The 14,552-nt window shown below is 38.0% G+C and overlaps 1 protein-coding gene across 1 annotated transcript in view; it reads left to right on the top strand.

The window, feature by feature from the left end:
* The first annotated feature begins 1,074 nt into the window (after positions 1 to 1,074).
* Positions 1,075 to 14,552, top strand: part of LOC134796281 (uncharacterized) — a 37,231-nt gene continuing 23,753 nt past the window's right edge. Inside the window, exon 1 of the mRNA XM_063768334.1 lies at positions 1,075 to 1,397. The gene's annotated coding sequence lies outside the window, so the exon portion shown is untranslated. The remainder of the gene's footprint in view (positions 1,398 to 14,552) is intronic.

A 14,552-nucleotide genomic window follows, 5' to 3' on the forward strand; every position in this document is an offset into this window, starting at 1 on the left:
TATGTTCAGCAGTGGACGTCTTATGGCTGAGATGATGATGATCGTAATGTATTAATTACCTACAGTGAAGAAAAGGCTAAGGTAGTTGGAAACCTATTTGCATGTTAATTTCGGCGTTACGACGCATTCCGCAAACAAATTGACGAATTTCAAATTAACACATACATATTCAGAAACTTTTGACTCGCGTGTTCGAACTTCCTAATAGCTTTTTAATTCTTGTCGGTGGCTCTGGTATTTCAAACAAACAGAGATAGTGTTCTGTGTCAGCTGATAAGGAAACTTTGTGAGTTATTCGAGGCACGCTTGTACCTTTCTGTAGTGTAAGAAGTTTATGGATTAAGACGAGATAGTAAGCAAAGTTCGATTTCATTTGCTAATATAGAGTAAACGTTACATGAACTTATCGTGTAGGTACCTATTTATTTAGGAAAGTACCATCATGCTCCTCGATTATTGTGCCATTTAGGGTCGTAGCTAAATTGGTTGTTAAATACTTATGCTATGAAATGTCCAATTTAGCTGGAACCCTAATAAATGGCTCAACTATCACGGAGCGTGACTATACACGGTACCTATATATGTAGTAGGTACCATAAATAAGGTCGGGGTATTTTAGCCCTTACAAGGATACTTTGTCCACCCATGAAAACCCATTTATTTAATTAATTAATTTTTAAAGACGACACTAAAGGCTTACACAAAAACAGATTAATCACATAATGTCGTTTTTAAGAATGTATAAATTCAATAAAATAGGTTTTCATGGGTAGGCAAAGTAACCTTCGCCGAGGGCTAAAGTACCCCGGCCTTACGGTAGGTATACTGAAAACTAAAAATGTTTAGATTTGGAAATTTAATCAGTTATATTACCTAAATAGTTAAGTTATTTACATATATGTTTTCTATATACCTACATACGTACCTATACATGTAATACTCAGCTAATATTGTAGTATATAGGTAACTAAACCTGCTTTTATACTACAGATATTTTATATGACTAACGTCAAAATCAATAATCGAAATGGCCAAAAATTGGAAACATCAAGTTATGATGACAAACGAATCACGAAAATCAAAACAAACATAAGCCCGATGAACTCAAGTCCATTGTATCGCAACACAACAAATAATGCCATTATACTTAACCACAATGTTAAAAGTCCGTATGACAATAGGTCTACGTAAACGTTTCCGCTAATGTGGACCTGCCTTGTTGAACAGTTGAACGGTGAACACTCTGGTTTCCCGCGCTTTGTGAGTGGCTGGTTGGTTCGACCATCGCCGCGTATTAAAAAGTTAACGTGGGAAAATTCGTTCGGAAATTAAAATGAAATAATTGTGTTTTTTTTTGTGAAAGTGATATTGTGGTGTTCATTTAGCTAAAGTTGAAGGTAAGTTTGTATTATTTGATCTTCGTTATAGTTAGGGAGGCGAATAGGGGAATTTTCGGCAATACTCGAGCGTGGCAGTTTAAGATATGAGAGATACCTTAGACCTAATAGAATAACCTTGTAAAGTATTTAGCTCTATATGTAGTGACGCGCGCCTAGGATAGACGATCAGATTAGTAAAAAAAATGGATAGTCTGAAATACTCGAGCGCCTCAGATTAAGATATTGGGGGTTGATTTTAGTGTTTAAAGACTAAATTTAACTAATCTGACGATAAGTCCTTGACGCCGCCGAGTTATAGGGTCGCGAACTTGTAAAAAAAAAACGTTAATCCGGCATTCTCGAGCGCGATTTTTTTATTTTTTATTTTGAAGAATATAATCTAAAACTTACTAAAAATACAAAATCTGCCGGTTTCCGCATGACCGGAAGTGTGGAGGAGCCATTTCGTCTTCCCAAGAACGCGTTGCGGCATATAAGTCGCGAACGATACATTTTACAAAAAAAAAGTTTAAATAAACAAAAAAGGTAATTTTATTTTACACAAAAAAGGTCTCTTTACATTTTTGTCCAAAGTTAAAACTTTTTGACTTGAAGCATCATAAAAACTCAAACTCCCGGTTTTTTGAGTATATCTCGAAAACTGAGGGTGTTAAAAAAAATTGATATGAAATAACGATGATTAAATTATGTGACTTTTATTATATCTCAAATTTTTTTTTTTTCTAAAGCTTCTCGACAATTTTCGTGGACTCGGAAAAAGTTACGCGTATCTGTATACAAAAGTATTATTAACATGTACAGTTTCATGTATGTATATTATTCAATAGCCTGTTGATCCTCAAATTGTTTTTTGGACGTACCGTAAGTTCCCCGTTTTATCAAGGAGAAAGAAAGGAAAAAAAAAGAAACCAAAAAACCTTTTTCGGTCAGATTAAGAGAACCCACCAACATTTTTGTCAGATTAAAAAAATATGCTTTCAGGATACCGAGATAAACCTCCCCTATGAAAATCTGACGCGCTCGAGTATTTCAAAAAAACTTTTTTTTTTTGCATTTTCAAAAATTCATCGTAACTTATCGTCACGCCGAAATCGTCAGTTTTTTTAAAGGAATCTTCCTTGGGGCCTACTTAACACCCCTTCCGAAAATCTGACGCACTCGAGTAATTTTTTTTTTTTGCATTTTTGACTACTTTATATGCCTACCCCCACCACGCAAACCGGCAGATTAGTATACCGTTGTTATCAGAGGCACTCGGGGCATACGTAGTATGAATATCTGACGCGCTCGAGAATGCCCAAGTAACTGTTTTTTTTAACATTTTTGAAAAACCGTACACGCCAAACCCACCGCTAAAATGGTTTTTGCCATACGAGCTTTTCTTTTCGAAATTATTTTATCTTTCGATTTTGATAGGTCTCGACGGCGCCGTTGAATTACGCCATTTAGCTACCTCGCCTCCCTAACTATTAACAATAATAGGTAAAGTTGGTCAAGAAGATCTTGTCAGTAGAAAAAGGCGGTAAATTTAAAAAATGTAGGAGCGAAGGGATATCGTCCCATAGAAAATTTGAATTTCGTGCCTTTTTCTACTATATAATTTACCTATTTGTTTTTCTAGGGGGCAAAGTTGCTGTTTAACTCTTCGTGCTAATATTGATATCCGAGCATCCGAAAGAGTGCAAAATTGAACTATAAGCGGACCGAGTGGTTCGCAAAATTGAACCTTGAGCGTTGCGCGGTTTTTAAATCACTAGGATTAAACAATTTTTCTACTGAGTGATGAAACACAACATTTTTCACTAAACTACCATCTAAACTTACCGTCCATAAATGACGATACTTTTACCTAAATTATAATTGAAAGTCTCGGACGCGTTCGAGCGCCAAACTACCTCGACTGAAATGAGTGCCTTTCATCCTTTGGTTTACACCGACGATCGGCTCGATTCGGGAAATGAATTAGAAATTAACTATAGCGCATAGCGCCGCAATTATATTGGAGCGGCGTTAACAATAGCGTAAGCGCCAACCGCCATATGGTACCTTTACCCGTTGGACCTCACATATCTTTATTATATCGTATCTAGTTAATATCCAATTCATTTCTCGAATCGCGCCGTATTTTTCAATAATAAGATGAGCTTCTAGAACTATGAAAATAGTAGGTAATACCGGAGGGAGTATAGGTGCCTACGCGTAAGTTTGTTTAATCATTAAAACTTTAACAATACCTATAGGTGTAGGTAGTCTTTACTGGAAGTAAATTAAAGTTAGCGATAGTTTTAAACTTAAAGTATCATACCTGTCATCATAAGATACGATCGTCTCGGCAAAGATCATTATTGGTAAACTTTATAATACGTCGTAGCGGCGTTCAGATTATTATAATCTGTTATTAATTTGATTTTTCCACTACAACCCTTATGAAAAGTCCGTATTTTTTAACCCTCGACACAAAAAAAGCAGTGTTATAAGTTTGACGCCAATGTCTGTCAGTATGTCTGTCTGTGGCATCGTTGGCGGTTTTTTAACGTGAAAGCCAGTTTCGTTCTTAGCTTATTTAATAAAAATCGAACCCGCAGTTTTAAGAGTATCAGCTCTTTTTCAAAGTGATGTAAATCATTTTTAGCATAAAATTGATTTTTTTCGCATAAATATGGCGTAGGGGTTTACTTAATTGCACGCGGTCGAATGCTGATAGCGATATTAGCGACTCTGCGGCACCCCATCTAAGGCGGAGTCGGCACTCGTTGGTGGTTTTAGACGGTAGTCCTCCACTGGTTAGTCCGTCATCCCCCCTGGTTCCCCCGGACCAGGTGGCATGCGTAAACGCATTTCCCTACTGTTAAATAATGGGGGTTTACTTAATTAAAAAAAATATTTAATAATTATTAAAAACTTACATAAAAAAACGTTTAGATTACGGAATAGGCAAACATTTACCTGTCATATATTACAACAGCAACGAGTACCTATAAGTTAAATATGTATTGTATGAATCCACAGATAACTACATAGTAGGTACAGATGCACATTCTGATGAGGCAATTTTTAACAGCTTAACCTAATTACTTAGTGCGCATGCGACTCGATTCTAAGCTCAGTAGGCTCTCTAAATAATAGTCCCAACTTACCGTAAAGATTCTTCTCTATAATCTCGCTATTTTACAACTCTACCACTTTCCCCTATAACTATATAATCAGTCAAGGTGTGTAAAGATTCTACGTCGTAATAAGTCTAAGTTTAGCTCGTGCCCTAATCCTAATGCAAATTTGCACGATTTTTACACATTACTATTAAAACTAAAATAGGACTTAATGGTTTGTACCTACGAGTATATAAGTAAACTTGAAAATACTTCCGACTTTTCGACCGAGACATTGCACGGGAGGTCTCGAGATCCCAAGATTGTCCGGGACAAATCTCATTATACCTACCTTATTCCAAAGAAATAAAGTTAGTTTTGTAATGTGTCCCCGACTGCATAGCGCCTACTATCTTAAGTCATTTGGGTAGATACCTATACATAATAATCGCATTAGCCATTAGTGTCGTCTTAGTCATAGCATATTGGTTATCTCCAGACAGCCAGGTGCTTTACCGCGTCAGTATCATAAGATTATAACACCTTCGCAACATATAAGCGTTATTTACATAGGTAGGTACCTACTCGTCTAAATAGGAGACTAAGCATGCCTAACTATTTTATAGGGTTCCGTAGATAACTTGAGTCTCGTCATGTCCGTCTAAAAAATTCTAAAAAAATTGTCACAGTATGGGTATGTTCACTTATTTATAAGTATAACTAAAATATAAGGCATAATTAACCCTCCTCCGCATTCAACAGATCCGTACCTACGTATCGTTTCTCGCTTTCATGCAATTATTTATTTTTTGTGAGTAAATTAGTCGTCACCGTCACAGCCGAGCGGCCTTCCGCCATGACAATGGATTTAGTAAATGACATGTCATTTCTGTGGCTAACGCGATTGGACAGTCAAGGGCGTCTGTGGGAATAGTGTCAAAATTATGGGAACACTAGGTAAAGGTTGGGTTAGTAGCACCGTAAATAGAGGTTAAGCAACAATACTATACATTGTGAAATATAAACATGACAATTTTAAATTTGCCGTATTCCCATTTGTCCCCGCCCCACGTGACCGCCGCCATACATGAGGGCCGGACAAATGGAAATGATTCATAATTATGAATGCACCTATTCCCATTTGTGCCATTGGATGTAATTTTTAACCTTGATTATACTGTAACCCTCTTTTTGTGAAGGTCAATTAAGGTTGACAGTTTTTCAGACACTTTTACTCACAATTAGTGGTTAAACCTTTCACTTTAAATTGTTTGACGATGTAGGATAAGACTATTTCGCAGGGCTACGGTTGAATGATTACCATCAGGCGGGCCACCAACGTAGTATACCTAAATTTTTTTTAAAATGCTATATTAAATAATGAAATTATGAAATTTTTCGTTTAAATTATCCACGACCAATGGAAACTAAGAATACTTTATACGTAGGTTTAATATATATACAGTCCAAACAATATTTTTAAAAGTGCTTTACAAACCACAAACCATTTTACTGCTTAACAACTAAGCACGCTTTGCTTTTCATTATCCAGACAAGCCTACACCTAATCTAAGTTAGCGCCGAAAACAAATTATGAAAAGTTTTAATCAGACAATAAAAGTTGTGTAAACGGCGAACAGTCACGGCTTTGATAAGAGAGTTCTGTTTAACATTAGTTTCGTAATAGATAAGTGGTTTTCGGTGTTTTGTAAGTTTTGTAACGGATGCTTGGGGGTTTAGTTTGATGTTTAGGTGATTGTCGTACCTGGACACGGTAGTGGTCACTTTAGCATGTTGGCTTTTACGAAAAGCATGGTGAACTGAACTTATAGGCCTATTTTAGATTTAAGCTAGTTATTAATTTCGTTTAGTAGTACCACTGTATATATATTATAGGTATTTAAATTCTCTTACTTTTCTTCATGCACCATTTTTATTACATCTCTGCTTGGTCCTATAGTTGACTGGTAGAGAATGCCTTTAGGCTTTAAGTCCGACGTTTGAATTTTTTTTGTATTTTGTACAATAAAGTTTAAATAAATAAATATTTCATATTTGACAGCCATAGTCCGTAATCCGAAAAATTCAGTAGGTAAGGGGTCGTCCAGAAATCATGTGAGCATTTAGAGGGGGGGGGGGGGATGGTAAGAAAAATATCACGAATGATCACGATGGGGGAGGGGGGGTCAGAGCAGATATCACGTGTAATTCAAAACTAAAAAGCCAAAAAAATCAAGATCAAATAATCCGCTCTATTTTATATGCGTATTTACACTATTTACCCAATAAAAATATTCATCGCAAACGCATCATAATTATCACGTGCTCTTAGGAGGGGGGGGGGGGGGGCAAAAATAGGCCAAATATGATCACATGATTTCTGAACGACCCCTAACCAGCAGCATCGAAGAAGTATACCTATATTAGATGCTCTATAGCCCATGTGACTCCTTTGAATATTAAGTGTTAAATTAACTTAATTAATTAAATGTAAATATAGTAGGTACAGTTGGTATTAGTTAGATAATGGCGGCCAAGGTATCTTATGCTGATTGTACCTAATAAGTAATGTTAAGTTCAACCCGAAAAAAATGGAAGCAAAAAGTCCTAATATAATAACACGTTTATTAGCTATTATCACTTTTTGTTTACATAATGGCTTTGTTGTTTTCCGTTACAACTGCTTATATAAGACACCTACTCATCTTGTTTAAATAAAAAGGTAAAATACATCAGATTTACCTTATTATAAAAACAACTTAAATTCAAATATCTCGGAACGATGCTGACGGCCGATGGTGCCATTGAATCCGACATCACTCACAGAGTCAACGCTGGCTGGCAAAGATGGAGAGCCCTCTCTGGTGTTCTTCGCGATACAATAATGCCAATCAAAGTCAAGGTCAAAGTCTACAAGATAGCCGTGAGACCGGCAATGATGTACGGTGCTGAATGCTGGGCAATCAAAAAGGCGCATGAACAAAAATTACATGTGGCAGAGATGAAGATGCTGAGGTGGGCGGCAGGAGTAACAAGACTCGATAAAGTGAAAAGTGAAATTCATCAGAGGTAACTACCTCTACAAAGATGCACCCATCACAAACAAAGTCACGGAAAGCAGGCTTCGCTGGTACGGTCACGTGACGAGACGCCTCGAAGACCACGTGGTTCGGCAAGCCTTGGCATTGCCAAACAGGGAAGCGACCAGACCAGGAAGACCTAAAGCCACGTGATGGTCTACAGTGACTCGCGACTTGAAACGAGCCCAACTTACCTCAAAGACAACTCAGGACAGACGGTCCTGGCGCATGCGAACGAGGAGAGCCGACCCCAAATAATGGGAATAAGGCAAAGAGAAAGAAGAAGAAGATTATACAAACAACTTAATTATCTCCCTAAAAGCTAGCCCTAGCTAGCCCTAGCTCAGTAGAGCTGACATAGGTACTAGATAATCTACCGCTTATAATTTTTGCATTTTTTATTGCGGGGGATCGTATTCATCGTGTATTTTAAGCAACAGGTACATAATAAGCCTTTTTAAAATTCTAAGCCCGAAATTACATAGGAGACAAACGAGCAGGTGAACCGCCTGATGGTAAGCGATTACCGTTACCCATGGACCATGACCCGCAACACCAGAGGGGTTGTACAAGTGCGATGCCGGACTTTAAGATGGGAGTACACTCTGTTCTTGAAGATCTGAAGGTGTAATATTCAGTTTTTCCCGCCGGGCACAGATGGCATGAGGTGTTTTCCAGGGCTCGGAACCGGTTTTTTTGAAATCCCATAATAGCCCATAATAATTTTATGCTTTTTCCGTAGGACTGAATCATGTATTTAGGTAACGACTTCGTATTATTAGATTGACCCATCAAAAATGAAATAATAAACCAAAGAACGAAAAATAACGCAATAATACCGGTATTTTTGTATGAAAAAAAAACCGGTTCCGAGCCTTAGTGTTTTCATATAAATCATAGCCCATTTGACCCCGCCTGTTGTATGGCGGCGGTCAGGCGGGGGCCGATTCGATTTAATAATTTGGTTACGGGTTGAATTGGTTTTGATACGACCTTGACGATCGTCTTAATGATTGGGGCACATTTCACGCGCGTTCCACTTCATTTATTTATTATTGTAAATTGTTTAATCATTTATTTATAAACAAGATATGTACAGAAATTAATAACTAGTTTAAATCTAACTTCGGTCACGTTTCGTCAACCAGACAGAAAGGGTAAAACGGGACCCTATTACTAAGACTCCGCTATCCGTCCGTCCGTCTGTCACCAGGCTGTATCTCACGAACCGTGATAGCTAGACGGTTGAAATTTTCACAGATTATGTATTTCTGTTGCCGCTATAACAACAAATACTAAAAACAGAATAAAATAAAGATTTAAGTGGGGCTCCCATACAAAAAACGTGATTTTTGACCGAAGTTAAGCAACGTCGGGCGGGGTCAGTACTTGGATGGGTGACAGTTTTTTTTTTTGCCGTTTTTTGCATTATGGTACGGAACCCTTCGTGCGCGAGTCCGACTCGCACTTTGCGGTTTTTTAATTTAGTTTTGAAGTTTATAAAATGCATATAATATATATATTTTAGTTTGTAAGGTATTTGTAATATGGGCCGTATGGTATTTAAATTTTTAAATAAAAAAAACCGGACAAGTGCGAGTCGGACTCGCCCACCAAGGGTTCCGTACTTTTTAGTATTTGTTGTTATTGCGGCAACAGAAATACATCATTTGTGAAAATTTCAACTATCAGGGTCCATGAGATACAGCCTGGTGACAGACAGACGGACAGTGGAGTCTTAGAAATAGGGTCCCGTTTTTACCCTTTGGGTACGGAACCCTAATAAATACATAAATTTCGCTTCGCATACAGCGTGAACAAATTTCAATGTCGTAGATAAGATCAAATCCGTTACAGTTGTTACATTTGAATCGGGATTTAAGGCGCCTAGGAACTTGGTACATAATACATATATATTAATTAATCCTAACCGTCAACTAACCTATGTCCATTAACCTAGTTCTTAGCATAATGAATGACCCATGATGGATGAGTAATAAGCTTATTCATTAATATCTTAATCTAACCAACAAAGTCCTTTTTCAATAAACCGAGTCATTTATGGCTATCTTACTTTATGAAAGATGCCACACAAAACGGTATATTCGTCAGTTAAAACCCAGTATAATCTGACCCATTGGCTTGTAACAACTAAGCATGATCGTTGGATACACTTATATTGGTAGGTACATAGCGATATGCGTATTAAACTGTCGCGAGAAGTGTTCATTTTATCGCTTACCGAATAATCGCGTCAGTCGAGCCGGCCCCGTTGACAACATAATGCCAATCGCTAACGCTACGTAGCGAACGAAACGCAACTGTCACTGTTACGCAAATATGGAAGAGTGATAGAGAGACACAAAGCGATTCGATTGCGAAGCGCAAGCGATCGTCACCTTGGTTAGGCCGCCAGGCCCCGTAGACAACATGCCAATCGCTAACGCTCCGTAGCGAACGAAACGCAAATGTCACTGTCACACTAATATGGAAGAGTGATAGACACAAGCGATCGTCACCTTGGCTAGGCTGCCTGTACCTACAGAGTGGTGTGTACCTTAGGTACACATTGTACATGTACACAACCAATATTATATTATTGTCTACAGCAGCGGCCGGCAAACTGCGGCCCGCGGGCCGCATGCGGCTCGCGAACCTGTCACTTGCGGCCCGAGAGGCTCCTTGGCTATTTTGTATGTAATAGTGACAAACGACAATGTCTCATAAAGTCATAAATATTAACAAAGTACGGCCCGCGTCACCTCCGTTAACTACTATGTGGCCCTTGGCTGCTAAAAGGTTGCCGACCGCTGGTCTAGAGTATTAGGACCAAGCTCACTCTGCGTGGCTTTTACAGTGAAAAAAGGTGATGCAGACATCATTCGGGCTCAAATTAACACTAATCTCGTCTCTCGGGCTCTCTGAGGGCCTACCACGAACCACGTTCGATGTGTTGCCTCCCTGTCACACTTACACGTTACGAATTTACAAGTGCTACAGAGAGGCAACACGTCGAACGTGGGTCGCGATAGGCCTTGTGGCATGTCGTATCATGTGCACGAGTTTAACTTCATTTCACATGCACCAATCAGCGTAAGCAGTCAGCGGTCTTCAAGGTCGTGTCAAAACCAGATCAAAACCATAACCAATTTTTCAATCTGAATCAGCAGATTTCTAGAAATTAGTAGAAATATCTTGGTCTGTATTATGATATTAGTAGTAGTTCTAGTAAACTCTTTATTGTACAAAAGACATATTAAAAATAACATAAATTAAGGCGAACTTATATAAACAGAGGAGGGATATATATTAGCATCTGTACAGTTGTCTCGTACTTTTACTTATAGGTATATGTGAGATGCACTAAAAGTATTGTCAAATCAAGATCATATTTTTAAACTACGAATACGACTGTAGGGTAATGGAGCATCACTATTTTCCGAAATCACCGGTGTGAATAAATTTGTTGTTTTTCAGCAAATGGCCGTGCATTTTCGTGAAAACGGCAGCTTATTGTAATGGCTGTGTTTGTGTAAAGCCGTTTTGTTTATTTATGTCGATGTACGAATAATAATTGTGCTTCACGTTATTCAAATGGGTCAAAAACTTTTTTAGAATGAGTTAAGTTTATGCGTTTTTCCTGTGGAAATCTTAAAATAAATTAACTTTAAAGCCTAATTTTCTTGCCGGTTCCTTTTCAGCATATTGTTACTATTTACTTCTAAAAACTTGATATCACGAAGCGAGGTCGTATCAAAGCCAGATAATATTATTAAAACATAATCGGCCTTCGGTTTCAACATTTAGTGCATAGGTAATTAACGTACGTATTAATAAATGTACGAACGTGTCTTGCCATTTCAGTCAGTACTGAAGTACTGAAGTTGACTGAAGTAGCATGACAAATCCGAACGTTTCCGAGAAAATACAATGGTAAACAATTATGCACTCACTACATATGTACAACATTTTTACATACCTAATAGGTAGGTACGTAGAAAGGTGTTTACTCCACCCAGCCTCCCTACACAAACAACTCTACTCTGAATGGCATAGTTTTTCTCCGTCCGGACATGTTTGTGCTCTCACAATAAACGCGTTAGTTCCAGACATGTCGCAGGAACGTTTTACTGGAAACTTTATTGGTTATGGTTATTTTATTCAGTGTACATTCAGGTATGAATTCCGCTTGTATCTGGGTATTAGGTGAAATGAATGAGGCGATACATTTTCCATGGAACAGCTGATTTTTCCTGGCAGATAATTGCAAGCGATTTACGATACATTGCCGACTGCCGGCCGATTGTGGTACAACGAATTCAACCGTACGGTCAAATGCCGTAATGTATCGAAAATAGCGCGACATATACATAGATGAGTTTCATAGAGTCCATAACAGATTCTCATTATGTTTACCTATACTTGGTTTTTCCTTGTTAAATTAGTTTAGTTAGTTTAATTTAATTGTATATCATCAGTAGGTATCATCACCCTTATGTACATTATGTAATACATTGTAATACAATATGTAATACATTATGTAATGTACCTAGGTACATTATGTTACATAGGGAAGATCGGTGATACCCAACACGGGCATATTTTTGCTTACAGGGTAACTCCATCCCTTACATCATATTTCACGTGTATTTTTTGCAATAAAGATTTTTGTATTTGTTTATACTTGGTTGTTTTGTTTGGTAGCATTGCCTTTGGCTTGAATAGCGAGTGTAAATGTCGCAGTCGGATCGTATAATCCGCCGTATTACATTACGGCTAGCCGTTTTCAAAAACAGGGGCGTTTTGAAATGCGGCGGTTTAACGATTAGCCGGATTGAATGCGGCTGAATGAAAATCCGCCGGAATGTATTCGGCGCCATATGTTCTTCAACACGGCTAGCCGTAATGTAATACAGCGAGTCATTAGCCGCCGCTTTGACAGTTTTTAGTTCCCATTTTTAACACCCGTGGCGCTGCCTGACAAACGCTGGGGTGTCCATCAAATCTGGAGTTCGTCGGACTGTTTTTTTTCAAAAAACATTTCTTTCGCAACTTAAATAGACGGAGCCCCGCTTCGCGGGGCTCCTATTTCTGAGCGGTTTGCCCTTCGGGCATCTGAAGCTACCTAACGAACCTAACCTACCTACCTATTGATTTAGTGAGACGTCCGTGAAAACATTACACTTTGGGGAAAAAAGTGTAGGTAGGTAAGTAGGTTAGGTTCGTTAGGTAGCTTCAGATGCCCGAAGGGCAAACCGCCCAGAAATAGGAGCCCCGCTTGCGGGGCTCCGTCTATTTAAGTTGTGAAGGAAATGTTTTGGAAAAGAAACACATGTAGTGCGGTGGGACCATGGTAAAAATAAATTAAATTGCAAACATTGTCAAACTCCGGTTACGTAGGCGACCGAAAGAACTGGTCACTCTACAATCTAAAATAGTAGTACGATGCGGCTAAACGTTGGCCGCCTTATTGAAGAACGTATCGCAATGACAATCCGGCTAATCGTCGAACCGCCGCATTTCAAAACGCCCCTGTTTTTGATAACGGCTAGCCGTAATGTAATACGGCGGATTATACGATCTGACTACGACATAAACATCCCGGTGTTGATGTAGGAAAGTTTGGTCGGCAACTTGGTTTCGTACTACCTATATTTTGATGAAAGTTTTTTAATTGTACGTTTTCAAGTTATAAAAAGTAAACATAATTTTAGATTTCATAAGAAGAGAAAGTGAATAATTGATTACAAATCATGAAAAAATGGCAGTGGATAAATTAGTGGATACCATTTTAGTACGCGATATTGAGAAGCTATTTTTCTTGGGCTTGCAGGTACGAAAACACAACACAGACTTCAAAATCTCGCTGTCATTACATAACTATACTCTGTATCTTCAGGTATTTAAATAAAAATAAACAATTAATTTGTACATTTTCGGGTAGTTATAACATTTAAGTATTGGTTAAGCGACCAAATACAAAACCGCCTGGATCTGTCACTGAACGATCTGACTTTAACCTACATTATTTGATCGTGAAATGTTTTCATCTACCCTCAACTAGCTTAAGGAGCCATTTGAGGGTAGATTTTGTTTACTTCTATTTGAAAACCTAAAGATACAAACTATAAAGTCTATTTCAATAGAACTTGCTAACTATGTAAACAAACCGCCATATTGAAATTGTCTGTGAATGATGAATTTACTAGTGATGGGCAAGACTCCTACTTACTACTTTACTAATGTCAAACCATATCGAATAATAAAATACCAAAAGTAAAAAAACAAGTACTTACTTATTTTTAATTTGTTTAATCACGATCAGAAGACAAATTAGTACTTAAGAATGATGTATTGATGTATTTTATAATCGCAGCGGTAGGTACAGAGTGTGGGTTGGGTAGTGTGTAGCGGGTTTATATCATAAACTTTAGGGACAACACTACCCATCATAGACAATTGTAGAATTTAAAAGAAACAAAACCGTCATTCCAACAGGTCCTAATAACCTAACTTATGAACCCATTTTAAACTTTTAATTAAATATCCAAGATACAGTTATATATTTATGTTTTTACGGAACGGACCGTTTCAATAGTGTATATGTGTATGGTTTCAATGGTATTTGATGAGGTGGTGTGAAAATTCAAAGAGAAACAGTGATAAAACAAAGTTACGTTGTTTGTTTACATAGTTAGCAAGTTCTATTGAAATAGACTTTAGTTGTGATATTGTGTGAGACCTCAACTCTGGTGCCGACACCTGTGTACCTGCTTGTTTTGTTTGTTAGCCTGATTGGAACATTTGGAACACAAGTTGAACGTAAACATCCCGGTGTTTATGTAGGGAAGTTTGGTTGTTTCGAGCGACTTGCTAGTTGCTATTGCACCTGAGACCTTAACAAGAGGCCACGAACAATAGGTTGTGAAGATATAACCGTGGACCTAAAACGGACAGTGTACAGTCAGCAGCAGAAGTTGCTA

This window comes from Cydia splendana, chromosome 13 (assembly GCF_910591565.1).
Source record: "Cydia splendana chromosome 13, ilCydSple1.2, whole genome shotgun sequence".
In the NCBI taxonomy this organism is placed as follows: Eukaryota; Metazoa; Arthropoda; class Insecta; order Lepidoptera; family Tortricidae; genus Cydia; species Cydia splendana.